The sequence below is a fragment of the Heptranchias perlo genome, chromosome 35 (assembly GCF_035084215.1).
Source record: "Heptranchias perlo isolate sHepPer1 chromosome 35, sHepPer1.hap1, whole genome shotgun sequence".
NCBI lineage: Eukaryota > Metazoa > Chordata > Chondrichthyes > Hexanchiformes > Hexanchidae > Heptranchias > Heptranchias perlo.
This window is the reverse complement of record NC_090359.1, coordinates 8,007,207-8,025,461: the sequence shown is the minus strand read 5'-3', so window position 1 is coordinate 8,025,461 and position 18,255 is coordinate 8,007,207. Positions and strand designations below refer to the sequence as shown.

At 46.3% G+C, this 18,255-nt stretch overlaps 2 non-coding genes across 2 annotated transcripts; both read left to right on the top strand.

Annotated features, from left to right (window-relative positions):
- The first annotated feature begins 12,841 nt into the window (after nt 1–12,841).
- trnal-aag (transfer RNA leucine (anticodon AAG)) lies at nt 12,842–12,926 on the top strand. Its single transcript has one exon. It is a non-coding gene; the product is annotated as a tRNA-Leu (tRNA).
- A 5,040-nt stretch (nt 12,927–17,966) lies between these two features.
- On the top strand, nt 17,967–18,048 carry trnal-aag (transfer RNA leucine (anticodon AAG)). The gene has a single exon. It is a non-coding gene; the product is annotated as a tRNA-Leu (tRNA).
- The last annotated feature ends 207 nt before the right edge of the window (nt 18,049–18,255 follow it).

Genomic DNA, 18,255 nt, shown 5'->3' with positions numbered 1-18,255 from the left:
GCACCTGAAGTGCAGCGACCGACAAGGCTATCAACCAAGTGCTGGAAAGTGGGACGAAGCTGCGTGGCTCATTTTCGGCTGGCGCCGTAAATATTCTATGATTCTACATTCCCCAGGTGTCGTTACTAGGGCCATTGCTTTATATATATATATATATATATATACCTAACAGAAGGCTAGAAACAGAATCCATATGGATTGAAACAAGAGGTAAGAAGGGATCGATCTTGCTAATAGGGGTATACGACAGACCACCTCATCGCGGAGAGGATGTGGAGGAAAAAATATGCAAGCACATTTGTGAAACGAGTAAAGGGCATAGAATAATAATGATGAGAGATTTTAACTATCCTCAGATGAACTGGCAAGAAGAGGTCGGTGAAGTGATACACGGAATGGAGTTTTTACAATGTGTGCTGGACTCCTTTCTTACCCATTATGTAAACAGCCCAACAAGAGAGGATGCACTGCTGGGTCCAGTAATGGGAAACGAACAAGGACAGAAAATAGAAGTAAGTGTCCGGGTGCATCCAGGCAATAGCAATCACAACATAATAAGGTTTAAGTAAAGATTGTGAAGCACATAAGTAAGTCAAAGACCAACATAATGAATTGGAAGAACGCACATTTTCAGGGGATGAGAATGGAAATGGGGAAAATAACCTGTAAAAAATACTGATAAAAAAAACAAAACGAACAGAAGTGGGAAATGTTTAAAAATGGTGATATATGGAGTCCAGGAGAAATATATCTGACTGAAAAACAAGAAAAACCAGCCAGTAATGATACACCATGGAAGAATAAAGGAATAAGTGCCCAACTGAAACTAAAAAAGGAATACACGAAATACATAGACAACAAAGGAGAGGATGACAAAACGGATTACGAAACAGTTCGGGAAAGGGTAATAATAACAAGCAGGAAGGCAAAGAGAATCTACAAAATTGAATTATTAAGCAATATAAAAAGAAATAATTAAGTATTCTACGGACGCACAACTGGCAGAAGAAAAATCGGGATAGACACAGGGGCACGAAGGTATACACACGATAAACTCACAGGTAATGACAGCGATATGGCGGAAACATTAAATAATTACTTTACCTCAGTATTTAACAGGGAGACTAACATGGTAAGGATGATATTAGAAGAAGAAATAAAAATGTAAAAAGATATTTAAGATAGAAAGGGGGGAGATAATTGATAAACTAACCAAACCTTAGAGAGGATACAATCCCTGTTCCAGTTGGATTTCATCCGTGCATCGTAAAAGAAGCAAGGCAAGCAATAGCAGAGGAGCTGTTACATATATATTGAACAAATCATTAGAACAGTGTATATTGTCAGAGGACTGGCAGACAGCTAATGTGATTCCTAAATTTAAAGATGGAAATAGAAGCAGTCCAGTGAACTATAGAACAATTAGCTTAACTTTGATGGTAGTAAAGATAATAGAATCTTTTATTCAAAGATGTAACAGAAAAACATCAGAAACTTAAAATATAACAAAAGAGTAGTCAGCAAGGATTGCAAAAAGGACGGTCACGTTTGACCAACGTTAATGAATTCTTTGAAGAAGTGACAGAAAGGGTAGACAAGGATCACGTCGACGATTAAATGTATTTGGATTTTCAAAATGCCTTCGATAAGGTACTGCATAGTAGAATCATGACTCATGTCAGAGCATGTGGAGTCAGGGCACAAGTAGCAGAAAGGGTAGCAAGCTGGCGACAGAAAGCAGAGAGAAGGGTTAAAGGTAGTTACTCAGGTTGGCAAAAGGTGGGAAGTGGTGTTCCGAAGGGATGGGTGCTGGGACCACTGATGTGCACCAAACGAATTGTACTCGGGAATCGGAAGCACAGTTTTAAAATTTTCAGATGACATCATAGTTTTTTTGCGGGGAGGGGGGGCTGTTATCGTTAATATAAAGGAGGACTGCAAAAAAAAGCGGGAAGACATTAATAAAGTTGCGTAATGGGCAAGTAATTGGCAAATAAATTTCAATGTGGATAGTTGTGAGATATTACATTTAGTTAGAAAGAATAAGGGGCTACATACTGCTTGGATAATAAGAGTCTAAATGGTCAGAGGCTGGGTATTCTGCGGCGAGTGACTCACCTCCTGACTCCGCAAAGCCTTTCCACCATCTACAAGGCACAAGTTTGGAGTGTGATGGAATACTCTCCACTTGCTTGGATGAGTGCTGCTCCAACAACACTCAAGAAGCTCGACACCATCCAGGACAAAGCAGCCCGCTTGATTGGCACCCCATCCGCCACCCTACACATTCACTCCCTTCACCACCGGCGCACTGTGGCTGCAGTGTGTACCATCCACAGGATGCACTGCAGCAACGAGCCAAGGCTTCTTCGAGGGTACCTCCCAAACCCGCGACCACTATCACCAAGAAGGACAAGAGCAGCAGGCACTTGGGAACAACATCACCTGCACGTTCCCCTCCAAGTAACACTCCATCCCGACTTGGAAATATATTCCCGTTCCATCATCCTCGCTGGTTCAAAATCCTGGAACTCCCTCCTTAACAGCACTGTGGGGGAACGTTCACCACACAGACTGCAGCGGTTCAAGAAAGCGGCTCACCACCAGCTTCTCAAGGGCAATTCGGGATGGGCAATAAATGCCGGCCGCGCCATCGAACGCCCCCATCCCATGAAGGAATAAAAAAAGGATAGAGGAGCAGAGTGATCTGGGCGTACAGATGATTAAAGTAGCGAAGTTGGTTAGTCAGGCGATAAAAGAGCAAACCAAGAATTGGGGTTTATTTCCAGAGGGATGGAATTGAAAAGCTGAGAAGTTATATTAAATTTGTGTAGAACCTGGTTTAGACCATACTTGGAGAATTGGGAACAGTTCTGGTCTCCATATTATAAAAAAGGACAGAGAGGAATTCGAGAAGATGAACGGACTATTGCAAAGTACCATACGGACAACTGGGCAACGAGGAATACTACAGACGGTTACCCGCAGATCCAAAGAAGGAACACACCCACCACCTCAACAAACTGATCAAGACCTTCGACACAGACCTTCAAAACATCCTACGCGCTCTCATCCCACGTACTCCCTGCGTGGGAGACTTCTACTGCCTCCCAAAGATACACAAAGCCAACACACCCGGACGTCCTATCTTATCAGGCAACGGAACCCAGTGTGAGAACCTCTCTGGATACGTCGAGGGCATCCTGAAACCCATCGTACAGAGAACCCCCAGCTTCTGTCGCAACACTACAGACTTCCAACAAAAACTCAGCACCCACGGACCAGTTGAATCAGGAACACTTCTCACCACGATGGACGTCTCGGCACTTGATACCAGTATCCCCCACGATGACGGCATCGCTGCAACAGCATCAGTACTCAGCACCAACAACAGCCAACCCCCAGACGCCATCCTACAACTCATCCGCTTCATCCTGGATCACAATGTCTTCACCTTCGACAACCAGTTCTTTACCCAAACACAAGGAACATCCATGGGGACCAAATTCGCACCCCAACACGCCAAAGTTTTCATGCACAAGTTCGAGCAGGACTTCTTCACTGCACAGGACCTCCAACCAACGCTATACACCAGATACATCGACGACATTTTCTTCCTATGGACCCATGGCGAAGAATCACTGAAGAGACGACACGATAACATCAACAAGTTCCATCCCACCATCAAGCTCACCATGGACCACTCCTCAGAATCGGTTTCTTTCTTGGACACACGAATCTCCATCAAAGACGGGCACCTCAGCACCTCACTCTGCCGCAAGCCCATGGACAATCTCACGATGCTCCACTTTTCCAGCTCCAACCCTAACCACGTCAAAGATGCCATCTCCTATGGACTGTCCCTGCGAATACACAGGATCTGCTCAGACGAGGAGGAACGCGATGGACACCTACAGACGCTGAAAGACGCCCTCGTAAGAACGGGATATGACGCTTGACTCGTCGATCGACAGTTCCGACGGGCCACTGCGAAAAATCGCAGAGACTTCCTCAGAAGACTAACACGGGACGCAACCAACAGAGTACCCTTCGTCGTCCAGTACTTCCGCGGAGCGGAGAAACTTGGCCATGTTCTCCGCAGCCTTCAACATGTCATCGATGACGTCGAACACCTCGCTAAGACCATCCCCACACCTCCACTACTCGCCTTCAAACAGCCACCCAACCTCAAACACACCATCGTTCGCAGCAAATTACCCAGCTTTCACGAGAACAGCGTCCACGACACAACACAACCCTGCCACGGCAACCTCTGCAAGACATGCCAGATCATCGACACAGACACCACCATCACACGAGAGGACACCACCCACCAGGTACATGGTTCATACTCCTGTGACTCGGCCAACGTTGTCTACCTCATACGTTGCAGGAAAGGATGCCCCAGAGCATGGTACATTGGCGAGACCATGCGGACACTGCGACAACAGATGAACGGACACCACGCAACAATCGCCATGCAGGAGGGTTCACTCCCAGTCGGGGAACACTTCAGCAGTCAAGGACATTCAGCCACCGATCTTCGGGTCAGCGTTCTCCAAGGCGGCCTTCGAGACATACGACAACGCAAAATCGTCGAACAGAAATTGATAGCCAATTTCGGCACCCATGAGGACGGCCTCAACCGGGATCTTGGGTTCATATCACGCTACAGGTAACTCCACCAGCGAAAGAAAGTTATCTGTTTTTAACACAACGGTTCATTCTCTGTCTTTCTGTTCCTTTCGGATGTTTCTCTCTCTCTCTCTGTCTGTCTTTTGTTCTGGCCGTTTGTGTTTTCGGTGGTCCTGTAGGTAACATCACTCTGTCTGAACACTTTGATTGCCTTGACAACGGGCAGTTGGAAAGATTATCTGTAATCACCAGGTATTGTTCTCTGACTGTAAATGCGGTAACCTTCCATGGAATCGCACACTCGCTCACCTGACGAATGAGAAAGCCTCCGAAATCTTGTGATTTTCAAATAAAACAGTTGGACGAAAACTTGGTGTCGTAAGATTCCTTACATTTGTCAACCCCAGTCCATCAACTGCATCTCCAAATCACAGATTTAAAATTAACAATGGCGCTAGAATTAACTGTCATTTGCAGAAGAGCCTAACTTAACCAAACGTTTTCGTGCAGAATTGTTTCCAACTTCACTCCTGAAAGCGCTGGATCCAATTTATCGACGACGTCCCCGAGTTCGAGAAAAGAGCCAAGTATCTTTGGATGGAGGGTGTGACATTTCTAATTGAATGGGTTCCATGGTGTAATGGTACGCACTCTAGACTTTGAATCTACCGATCTGAGTTCGAATCGCAGTGAAACTTGGTTTGTTTTTGTCCCATTCGTTTGCAACTGCAAGGCGAAAAAACAAAATGCAGCTGGAATGCACTCCCTGCTGGTGGGAAGTTGCTGCCTCAATCAATGAGGTTCCAGTTGCTCCGATCGGTTCCAGTTCAGAAGCTCAACCGGACTTTTGCTTTCCCAAATCAGCAGAAGAGAAAGTTGTTTTTTCTTTGATGCTAAGTTTCACTGCACCAAAGGATGGTGTTTGCAGAGCTATTCTTTGTAATCTGCATTCAGCAGTCAAGCAGGCAGAAATTCAAAGCACTGTTTCTTGAAAGGCAGGCATTGCTTGGATCATGTCCTCGGGCAAAGTTTACATTTTCTTTGCAAGAAGTTGCAGTTTTGCTGATGGGAGAGGTTTGTCGGTAGCCTCGAGGTGTCAGTGATATTGCATTATGGCAGTGCTAAGAAAAGAGCCAAGTGTCTTTGACTGGTGGGTGCCGGCAGAAGTAATCAGTTGGATTCCATCGTGCAATGGTGAGCCTTCTGGACTTGGACTCCAGCGATCCAACTTTGAACCTCGAATTTTGTCCGATTCGTTTGCAAGTTTAGCGCAGAATAAGTCAAACGCACTTGAAATCCAATCCCTGTTGGTGGGGATTTCGCAGCTTCAATCAGTGAGGATCGAGCTCTTTTCTTTTTACCCCGAACTTCATGCATCAGTGCCTTGCAATGTTTATGCACTGATTATCCAACAAGACGAGCTGCGCTGAGAAGTGTGAAACAGAAGCAGCAACGAGCGAAGCGATGGATTCGACAGCAGCTGTGTGATTGGCAAAGCATCTATACTTATCAAAGGGGAAAGTGGGCAAGCTGAACGTCTGGATGAGAAAGGGCGGAGCCAAAGTGGCAGGTTGGGATTGACCAGGGCTTGCAGTTTTGTGAATGGCAGAGGTTTGCCAGTCGCCTCGTGCAGTCAACGATGCAGCGCCATGGCGATGCTGATAAACGAGCCCAGTATCTTTGATGGAAGGTGGGGGCCTGTTTTAATAAATGGGTTTCATGGTGTCATGCTGAGCTTTCTTTACTTTGAATCCAGCGATCCGAATTGAAATCTTGCTGGAACCTCAACTTTTGTCAATTTCGTTTGTAACTTTTGGGGAAAGAAACAAATGGCACCTGGAATCCCATCCCTGTTCGTGGGCAGTTCGCAGCCTCAATCAATGAGGCTCGAGCTCCTTGTATAAATTTGGCCTTTTGTTAAAGGCAAATCGTATTGAACGAACTTGATAGAGTTTTTGATGAGGTCACGGAGTGGGTTGATGAGGGCAATGCTATTGGTGTGGTGATTTTTAACTTTCAAAAGGCGTTTGATAAATTGCCTCATAATAGGCTTGTCATCAAGATTGATACCCATAGAATAAAAGGAGCAGTGGCAACATGGATGAAAAATTGCCTCAGTAACAGGAACCAGAGAGGATTGATGAACGGTTGTTTTTCGGATTGGAAGGAGGTGTACAGTAATGTTTCCCACAGGTCGGTAATCGCACCACTGCCGCTTTTGACATTTATTAATGACTTGGAATTCGGTGTACAGGGCACAATTTCCAAATTTGCAGATGAGACAAATCTTGGAAGTATAGTGAACAGTGAGGAGGATAGTGATAGACTGCAAGTGGATATAGGTATTTCACCCAGAAAAATGCAAGGCGATACACCTTGGTCGGAAGAAGGAGGAGGAGCAACATAAATTAGAGTGCTCAAATCGAAGAGGGGTGCAGGAACAGAGATATCTGGTGGTATATGTGCACAAATCATTGAATGTAGCGAGGCAGGCTGAGAAAGCGGTTCAGAAAAGCAGACGGGATCCTGGGCTTTATAAATAGAGGCATAGAGTACTAAAGCACGGAATTCATGATGAACCTTTATAAAACATGAGTTCGACCACAACTGGAGTATTGTGTCCAATTCTGGTCACCGCACTTTTGGAAAAATGTGAAGGCCTAAGAGAGGGTGCAGAAAAGATGAACGAGATTGATTCCAGGGATGAGGAACTTCAGTTACCTGGATAGACTGGAGAAGCTGGGGTTGTTCTTCTTGGAACAGAGAAGATTGAGAGGAGATTTGAGAGAGGTAATTAAAATCATGAGCGGTGTTGACAGAATAGATGGAGACAAACTTTTCCCATTGGCGGAAGGGTCAAGTACCAGAGGAAATAGATTTAAGTGACTGGCAAAAGAACCAAAGCTGACTTGAGGAAAAAGCTTTTTTAGTCAGTGAGTGGTTCGGATCAGGAATGCACTGCCAGGGGTCGTGGTGGAGGCAGATTCAATCGTGGCTTTCAAGAGGGAACTGTATAAATACTTGAATGGAAAACATGTGCTGGGCCACGGGGATAGGGCGAGGAAGTGGGATTGGCTGCATTGCTTTTGCACAGAGTTGGCAGGACTCGATGTATCGATCGGCCTCCTTCCGTGCTGTAACCTTTCGATGAGTCTGTCAGCTCAGCCTATCTTTTGCTTTCCCAAATCTTCAGAAGAGAAAGTTGCTTCATGTGCAACGCTGCGCGTCACTGCACCAAAGAATGGTGTTTGCTGAATTTTTCTTTGCAATCTGCATTCAGCAGGCAAACATGTCGAAATTCAAAGCACTGTCTCTTGAAATGCACGCATTGCTTGGATCGTGTCCTCGGGCAAAGTTTGCATTTTATTTTACGCCAATCTTCATGCATCAGTGCCTTGCAATATTTATTCACAGATTATCCGGCAAGACTGCAATTGGAGCAGAATCTGCGCTGAGCAGATTGAAACAGAAACAGTCACGAGGCAAGCGATGGGTTTGACGAGCAGCTGTGTGATTCGCAGAGCTTCGGAACGAAGCAGAAGGGAAAGGGTGGAAGCTGAAGGTATCGATGAGAACGGGCCGAGTCAAAGTGGCAATTTGGAATTGTCCACTTCTTGCAGTTTTGCTGATGGGAGAGGTTCAGCAACAGTCAGTGATGCAGCGACATGTCCGTGCTCAGAAAAGAGTGAAGTGTCTTTGGATGGAGGGTGCGGCATATCTTCATGAATGGGTTCCATGGTGTAAAGTGAAACACATTAAATTCTGAATCTAGCGATCCGAGTTCGAATTTTGGTGGAGATTGTTATGTTTTTGGTTCATTTGTTTGAAACTGCAGGGCGAAAAAACAAAATGCAGCTGGAATCCACTCACTGCTGGTGGGAAGTTGCTGCCACAATCAATTTGGTTCCAGTTGTTTCAATCGGATTCAGTCCATAAGTTACTTGTCGAATCTTGTGATCCCGGTGATGGTAACTGAAGAACTGGTTTTTGTTTTGATGCTTTTTGGCTTGTTTCTTTCAGCAGTTGAGTTGCGTGACCGACGGGCAGCGCTGCAGAGCTGTGAATGGCGGTTGACAGGTGCACATTTGGCAAGTTGGGGCGGCGCAGCAAGATCGGAAGTGTTCCGCCTTGGTCTCAAGAGTTCTGTTCAAACATGCGATTGAATCAAGTAGAGGATAAATGTAAAGAGCGCCTGTGGCGAAAAAGGAGCGATTACAGGCCATGAGCGAAAGGTCTTTCAAATTATTGTGCTGCACGACGCTGTGTGAGGATTCGGCAGATTTTAAAACGTGTGTCGGAAAGTAAAGTGCGATGTTGTGTGTGCGAAGAGCACAAGAAAGTTGTGCTTGAAGCTGCGCCCTTGAGGAATGTTTCAGGTTGTCAGGAAAACAACTACAGTGAAAGCTCAAAAATAAATCCAGAAACTGCTGGCAACACTCAGCAGGTCAGGTATTATCTGTGGACAGATACGCGTCAGATACTCGCGAGCAATGCAAAATTCATCCACCGTGGCTTCGGATTGGAGCGAGGCCCAAGACCTCTGGTTGAATGGAAGGAAGGAACCAACACATCAAACGGTAAATGCAATAATGGCGCGGATGAGATACAAAACCATGCGTGCAGAGCACAATGGATTAGGAATCCATCACCTCAAACACTCGGCCACCTCGTCGCATGAATATTGCTCAGAAAGCCCATTTATTTGATTCGTTCAATGGAAAATCCTCGACTCAAAGGTCAAAATGCAAGAAAACCACATTTCAATCACCAGATATCAGATTCTGAACGCAAAGCTTTGCGAGGTGGTAGCGTGGCCGAGCGGTCTAAGGCGCTGGATAAAGGTTCCAGTCTTTTCGGATGCGTGGGTTCGAATGCCAGTGTGCAAAGTGCTTGCTGCTTTTTCCTCATCACCAAACATCCTTCTTTTCCAAGCAGCACCGGGCGCGACATTGCTGTTGATCGGGCATGTCTGCCCCACCTGATGCGCTTCGCCTTGATCGTCTCCTCGTCCATGCTCTGCGTTGAGGTCGCAGTTTGTTCGGTTTGAATACGAGCTACAGTATCGTTTCGATTACATCTTTTGTTCTCTACCACATACACTAATAGAATGCAGCAAGAAATCAATCTTTTGCACAAAAAAGAAATATTTTTTGTTGCTGGCAAAAACCTAACCATTCCTTCAAATCCAGCACTCTCACATGCCTGTACTTGATGCTGCACAGTTCAAACTGGCCTGTTTTCCCCACTTTTTCTTCCTTCCACAGCCAATATGCCGCCTTTCCTTTCTTCCTTCCACTTCATGGAAACTTTCCTGCGGCATTGCCGACTCCAGCATTCACTTTCATGATCTCACGCCTTTAAGTTTGTTCTGCTGCGACCACTGTTTCTATTGGGCAGATGTCCGATTCGCACCAATGTTCATTTGCGCCTTGAAACCAGTCGATACATTTTGATCTGCGAGACCGCTCGACAGACAAACACGATGAAAGCAGGGCTGGCCTCTGGAAAGACAGCCGCCCGATTGTTCACGAATTTTACTTGTCGAATCTTGTGATCCAGGTGATGGTAACTGAAGAACTGGATTTTGTTTTGATGTTTTTTGGATTTTTTCTTTCAGCAGTTGAGTTGCGTGACCGACGGGCAGCGCGACAGAGCTGCGAGTGGCGGTTGAGATGTGCACATTTGGCAAGTTGGGGCGGCCCAGGAAGATCGGAAGTGTTCCGCCTTGATCTTTATAGTTCTGTTTAAACATGGGATTGAATCGAGTAGAGGATAAATGTAAATAGCGCCTGTGGCGAAAAAGGAGCGATTGCAGGCCAAGAGCGAAAGGTGTTTCAAATTTTCGTGGCGCAGGAAGCTGTGTGCGGATAAGCCAGATTTTAAAGCGAGTGTGTCGGAAAGTAAAGAGCGATGTTTTGTGTGAGTAGAGCTCAAGAAAGTTGTGCTTGAAGCTGCGCCCTTGAGTAAAGTTTCAAGTTGTCAGGAAAATGGCAATAGTGAAAGCTCAAAAATAAATCCAGAAACTGCTGGCAACACTCAGCAGGTCAGGTATTATCTGTGGACAGATACTCGCTTTACCGGGGCGTCATTGTGCACTTTCTTGATCCTTCACATTATTCACATCTTACACTCGCAACACCTCCGTGCACCAATTTTTCCTTGCTGATTTGAGCAGAGATCAGCGAGCAATGCAAAATTCATCCACCGTGGCTTCGGATTGAAGCGAGGCCCAAGACTTCTGGTTGAATTTCAGGAAGGAACCGACACGTCAAACGGTAAATGCAATAATGGCGCGGATGAGATACAAAACCATGCGTGCAGAGCACAATGGATTAGGAATCCATCACCTCAAACACTCGGCCACCTCGTCTCATGAATATTGCTCAGAAAGCCCATTTATTTGATTCGTTCAATGGAAAATCCTCGACTCAAAGGTCAAAATGCAAGAAAACCACATTTCAATCACCAGATATCAGATTCTGAAGGCCGAACGTTGTCAGGTGTTAGCGTGGCCGAGCGGTCTTAGGCGCTGCATTCAGGCTCCAGTCTCTTCGGGGGCGTGGGTTCGAATCCCACCGCTGCCAGCGTGTAAAGTGCTTGCTATTTTTTCCTCATCACCAAACATCCTTCTTTTCCAAGCAGCACCGGGCGCGACATTGCTGTTGTTCGGGCATGACTGCCCCACCTGATGCGCTTCGCCTTGATCGTATCCTCGTCCATGCTCTGCGTTGAGGTCGCAGTTTGTTCGGTTTGAATACGAGCTCGAGTATAGTTTCGATTACCTCTTTTGTTCTCTACCACATACACTAATAGAATGCAGCAAGAAATCAATCTTTTGCACAAAAAATAAATATTTTTTGTTGCTGGCAAAAACATAACCATTCCTTCAAATCCAGCACGCTCACATGCCTGTACTTGATGCTCCACAGTTCAAACTGGCCTGTTTTCCCCACTTTTTCTTCCTTCCACAGCCAATATGCCGCCTTTCCTTTCTTCCTTCCACTTCATGGAAACTTTCCAGCGGCATTGCCGACTCCAGCATTCACTTTCATGATCTCACGCCTTTAAGTTTGTTCTGCTGCGACCACTGTTTCTGTTGGGCAGATGTCCGATTCGCACCAATGTTCATTTGCGCCTTGAAACCAGTCGATACATTTCGATCTGCGTGACCGCTCGACAGACAAACACGATGAAAGCAGGGCTGGCCTCTGGAAAGACAGCCGCCCGATTGTTCACGAATATTACTTGTCGAATCTTGTGATCCAGGTGATGGTAACTGAAGAACTGGATTTTGTTTTGATGCTTTTTGGATTTTTTCTTTCAGCAGTTGAGTTGCGTGACCGACGGGCAGCGCTCCAGAGCTGCGAGTGGCGGTTGAGAGGTGCACATTTGGCAAGTTGGGGCGGCCCAGGAAGATCGGACGTGTTCCGCCTTGATCTTAATAGTTCTGTTTAAACATGGGATTGAATCGAGTAGAGGATAAATGTAAAGAGCGCCTGTGGCGAAAAAGGAGCGATTGCAGGCCAAGAGCGAAAGGTGTTTCAAATTTTCGTGGCGCAGGAAGCTGTGTGCGGATAAGCCAGATTTTAAAGCGAGTGTGTCGGAAAGCAAAGAGCGATGTTGTGTGTGAGGAGAGCTCAAGAAAGTTGTGCTTGAAGCTGCGCCCTTGAGTAAAGTTTCAAGTTGTCAGGAAAAGGGCTATCGTGAAAGCTCAACAATAAATCCAGAAACTGCTGGCAACACTCAGCAGGTCAGGTATTATCTGTGGACAGATACTCGCTTTACCGGGGCGTCATTGTGCACTTTATTGATACTTCACGTTATTCACATCTAACACTCGCAGCACCTCCGTGCACCAATTTTTCCTTGCTGATTTGAGCAGAGATCAGCGAGCAATGCAAAATTCATCCACCGTGGCTTCGGATTGGAGCGAGGCCCAAGACTTCTGGTTGAATTTCAGGAAGGAACCGACATATCAAACGGTAAATGCAATAATGGCGCGGATGAGATACAAAACCATGCGTGCAGAGCACAATGGATTAGGAATCCATCACCTCAAACACTCGGCCACCTCGTCGCATGAATATTGCTCAGAAAGCCCATTTATTTGTTTCGTTCAATGGAAAATCCTCGACTCAAAGGTCAAAATGCAAGAAAACCACATTTCAATCACCAGTTATCAGATTCTGAAGGCAGAGCTTTGACAGGTGATAGCGTGGCCGAGCGGTCTAAGGCGCTGGATTAAGGCTCCAGTCTCTTCGGGGGCGTGGGTTCGAATCCCACCGTTGCCAGCGTTAAAGTGCTTGCTATTTTTTCCTCATCACCAAACATCCTTCTTTTCCAAGCAGCACCGGGCGCGACATTGCTGTTGTTCGGGCATGACTGCCCCACCTGATGCGCTTCGCCTTGATCGTATCCACATCCATGCTCTGCGTTGAGGTCGCAGTTTGTTCGGTTTGAATACGAGCTACAGTATAGTTTCGATTACCTCTTTTGTTCTCTACCACATACACCAATAGAATGCAGCAAGAAATCAATCTTTTGCACAAAAAATAAATATTTTTTGTTGCTGACAAAAACCTAACCATTCCTTCAAATCCAGCACTCTCACATGACTGTACTTGATGCTCCACAGTTCAAACTGGCCTGTTTTCCCCACTTCTTCTTCCTTCCACAGTCAATATGCAGCCTTTCCTTTCTTCCTTCCACTTCATGGAAACTTTCCTGCGGCATTGCCGACTCCAGCATTCACTTTCATGATCTCACGCCTTTCAGTTTGTTCTGCTGCGAACACTGTTTCTATTGGGCGGATGTCCGATTCGCACCAATGTTCATTTGCGCCTTGAAACCAGTCGATACATTTCGATCTGCGTGACCGCTCGACAGACAAACACGATGAAAGCAGGGCTGGCCTCTGGAAAGACAGCCGCCCGATTGTTCACGAATTTTACTTGTCGAATCTTGTGATCCAGGTGATGGTAACTGAAGAACTGGATTTTCTTTTGATGCTTTTTGGATTTTTTCTTTCAGCAGTTGAGTTGCGTGACCGACGGGCAGCGCGACAGAGCTGCGAGTGGCGGTTGAGAGGTGCACATTTGGCAAGTTGGGGCGGCCCAGGAAGATCGGAAGTGTTCCGCCTTGATCTTAATAGTTCTGTTTAAACATGGGATTGAATCGAGTAGAGGATAAATGTAAAGAGCGCCTGTGGCGAAAAAGGAGCGATTGCAGGCCAAGAGCGAAAGGTGGTTCAGATTTTCGTGGCGCAGGAAGCTGTGTGCGGATAAGCCAGATTTTAAAGCGAGTGTGTCGGAAAGTAAAGAGCGATGTTGTGTGTGAGTAGAGGTCAAGAAAGTTGTGCTTGAAGCTGCGCCCTTGAGTAAAGTTTCAAGTTGTCAGGAAAAGGGCTATCGTGAAAGCTCAAAAATAAATCCAGAAACTGCTGGCAACACTCAGCAGGTCAGGTATTATCTGTGGACAGATACTCGCTTGACCGGGGCGTCATTGTGCACTTTATTGATACTTCACGTTCTTCACATCGAACACTCGCAATACCTCCGTGCACCAATCAGGGCCTTGCTGATTTGAGCAGAGATCAGCGAGCAATGCAAAATTCATCCACTGTGGCTTCGGATTGGAGCGAGGCCCAAGACTTCTGGTTGAATTTCAGGAAGGAACCGAAATATCAAACGGTAAATGCAATAATGGCGCGGATGAGATATAAAACCATGCGTGCAGAGCACAATGGATTAGGAATCCATCACCTCAAACACTCGGCCACCTCGTCGCATGAATATTGCTCAGAAAGCCCATTTATTTGATTCGTTCAATGGAAAATCCTCGACTCAAAGGTCAAAATGCAAGAAAACCACATTTCAAACACCAGATATCAGATTGTGAAGGCGGAGCTTTGACAGGTGGGAGCGTGGCTGAGCTGACAAAGGCGCTGGATTAAGGCTCCAGTCTCTTCGGGGGCGGGGGTTCGAATCCCACCGCTGACAGCGTGTAAAGTCCTTGCTATTTTTTCCTCATCACCAAACATCCTTCTTTTCCAAGCAGCACCGGGCGCGACATTGCGGTTCTTCGGGCATGACTGCCCCACCTGATGCGCTTCGCCTTGATCGTATCCTCGTCCATGCTCTGCGTTGAGGTCGCAGTTTGTTCGGTTTGAATACGAGCTACAGTATAGTTTCGATTACATCTTTTGTTCTCTACCACATACACTAATAGAATGCAGCAAGAAATCAATCTTTTGCACAAAAAAGAAATATTTTTGTTGCTGGCAAAAACCTAACTATTCCTTCAAATCCAGCACTCTCACATGCCTGTACTTGATGCTCCACAGTTCAAACTGGCCTGTTTTCCCCACTTTTTTCTTCCTTCCACAGCCAATATGGCGCCTTTCCTTTCTTCCTTCCACTTCATGGAAACTTTCCTGCGGCATTGCCGACTCCAGCATTCACTTTCATGATCTCACGCCTTTAAGTTTGTTCTGCTGCGACCACTGTTTCTATTGGGCAGATGTCCGATTCGCACCAATGTTCATTTGCGCCTTGAAACCAATCGATACATTTCGATCTGCGTGACCGCTCGACAGACAAACACGATGAAAGCAGGGCTGGCCTCTGGAAAGACAGCCGCCCGATTGTTCACGAATTTTACTTGCCGAATCTTGTGATCCAGGTGGTGGTAACTGAAGAACTGGATTTTGTTTTGATGCTTTTTGGATTTTTTCTTTCAGCAGTTGAGTTGCGTGACCGACGGGCAGCGCTACAGAGCTGCGAGTGGCGGTTGAGCGGTGCACATTTGGCAAGTTGGGTCGGCCCAGGAAGATCGGAAGTGTTCCGCCTTGATCTTAATAGTTCTGTTTAAACATGGGATTGAATCGAGTAGAGGATAAATGAAAAGAGCGCCTGTGGCGAAAAAGGAGCGATTGCAGGCCAAGAGCGAAAGGTGTTTCAAATTTTCGTGGCGCAGGAAGCTGTGTGCGAATAAGCCAGATTTTAAAGCGAGTGTGTCGGAAAGTAAAGAGCGATGATGTGTGTGAGTAGAGCTCAAGAAAGTTGTGCTTGAAGCTGCGCCCTTGAGTAAAGTTTCAAGTTGTCAGGAAAAGGGCTATCGTGAAAGCTCAAAAATAAATCCAGAAACTGCTGGCAACACTCAGCAGGTCAGGTATTATCTGTGGACAGATACTCGCTTGACCGGGGCGTCATTGTGCACTTTCTTGATACTTCACGTTATTCACATCTCACACTCGCAACACCTCCGTGCACCAATCAGGACCTTGCTGATTTGAGCAGAGTTCAGCGAGCAATGCAAAATTCATCCACCGTGGCTTCGGATTGGAGCGAGGCCCAAGACTTCTGGTTGAATTTCAGGAAGGAACCGACACATCAAACGGTAAATGCAACAATGGCGCGGATGAGATACAAAACCATGCGTGCAGAGCTCAATGGATTAGGTATCCATCACCTCAAACACTCGGCCACCTCGTCGCATGAATATTGCTCAGAAAGCCCATTTATTTGATTCGTTCAATGGAAAATCCTCGACTCAAAGGTCAAAATGCAAGAAAACCACATTTCAATCACCAGATATCAGATTCTGAAGGCACAACTTTGACAGGTGGTAGTGTGGCCGAGCGGTCTAAGGCGCTGGATTAAGGCTCCAGTCTCTTCGGGGGCGAGGGTTCGAATTCCACCGCTGCCAACGTGTAAAGTGCTTGCTATTTTTTCCTCATCACCAAACATCCTTCTTTTCCAAGCAGCACCGGGCGCGACATTGCGGTTGTTCGGGCATGTCTGCCCCACCTGATGCGCTTCGCCTTGATCGTATCCTCGTCCATGCTCTGCGTTGAGGTCGCAGTTTGTTCGGTTTGAATACGAGCTACAGCATAGTTTCGATTACCTCTTTTGTTCTCTACCACATACACTAATAGAATGCAGCAAGAAATCAATCTTTTGCACAAAAAAGAAATATTTTTTGTTGCTGGCCAAAACCTAACCATTCTTTCAAATCCAGCACTCTCACATGCCTGTACTTGATGCTCCACAGTTCAAACTGGCCTGTCTTCCCCACTTTTTTCTTCCTTCTACAGCCAATATGGCGCCTTTCCTTTCTTCCTTCCACTTCATGGAAACTTTCCTGCGGCATTGCCGACTCCAGCATTCACTTTCATGATCTCACGCCTTTAAGTTTGTTCTGCTGCGACCACTGTTTCTATTGGGCAGATGTCCGATTCGCACCAATGTTTATTTGCGCCTTGAAGCCAGTCGATATATTTCGATCTGCGTGACCGCTCGACAGACAAACACGATGAAAGCAGGGCTGGCCTCTGGAAAGACAGCTCCCGATTGTTCACGAATTTTACTTGTCGAATCTTGTGATCCAGGTGATGGTAACTGAAGAACTGTATTTTTTTTTGATGCTTATTGGATTTTTTCTTTCAGCAGTTGAGTTGCGTGACCGACGGGCAGCGCTACAGAGCTGCGAGTGGCGGTTGAGCGGTGCACATTTGGCAAGTTGGGTCGGCCCAGGAAGATCGGAAGTGTTCCGCCTTGATCTTAATAGTTCTGTTTAAACATGGGATTGAATCGAGTAGAGGATAAATGAAAAGAGCGCCTGTGGCGAAAAAGGAGCGATTGCAGGCCAAGAGCGAAAGGTGTTTCAAATTTTCGTGGCGCAGGAAGCTGTGTGCGGATAAGCCAGATTTTAAAGCGAGTGTGTCGGAAAGTAAAGAGCGATGTTGTGTGTGAGTAGAGCTCAAGAAAGTTGTGCTTGAAGCTGCGCCCTTGAGTAAAGTTTCAAGTTGTCAGGAAAAGGGCTATCGTGAAAGCTCAAAAATAAATCCAGAAACTGCTGGCAACACTCAGCAGGTCAGGTATTATCTGTGGACAGGTACTCGCTTTATTGGGGCGTCATTGTGCACTTTCTTGATACTTCACGTTATTCACATCTCACACTCGCAACACCTCCGTGCACCAATTTTTCCTTGCTGATTTGAGCAGAGATCAGCGAGCAATGCAAAATTCATCCACCGTGGCTTCGGATTGGAGCGAGGCCCAAGACATCTGGTTGAATTTCAGGAAGGAAGCGACGCATCAAACGGTAAATGCAATAATGGCGCGAATGAGATACAAAACCATGCGTGCAGAGCACAATGGATTAGGAATCCATCACCTCAAACACTCGGCCACCTCGTCGCATGAATATTGCTCAGAAAGTCCATTTATTTGATTCGTTCAATGGAAAATCCTCGACTCAAAGGTCAAAATGCAAGAAAACCACATTTCAATCACCAGATATCAGATTCTGAAGGCAGAGCTTTGACACGTGGTAGCGTGGCCGAGCGGTCTAAGGCGCTTGATTAAGGCTCCAGTCTCTTCGGGTGCGTGGGTTCGAATCCCACCGCTGCCAGCGTGTAAAGTGCTTGCTATTTTTTCCTCATCACCAAACATCCTTCTTTTCCAAGCAGCACCGGGCGCGACATTGCTGTTGTTCGGGCATGACTGCCCCACCTGATGCGCTTCGCCTTGATCGTATCCTCGTCCATGCTCTGCGTTGAGGTCGCAGTTTGTTCGGTTTGAATACGAGCTACAGTATAGTTTCGATTACCTCTTTTGT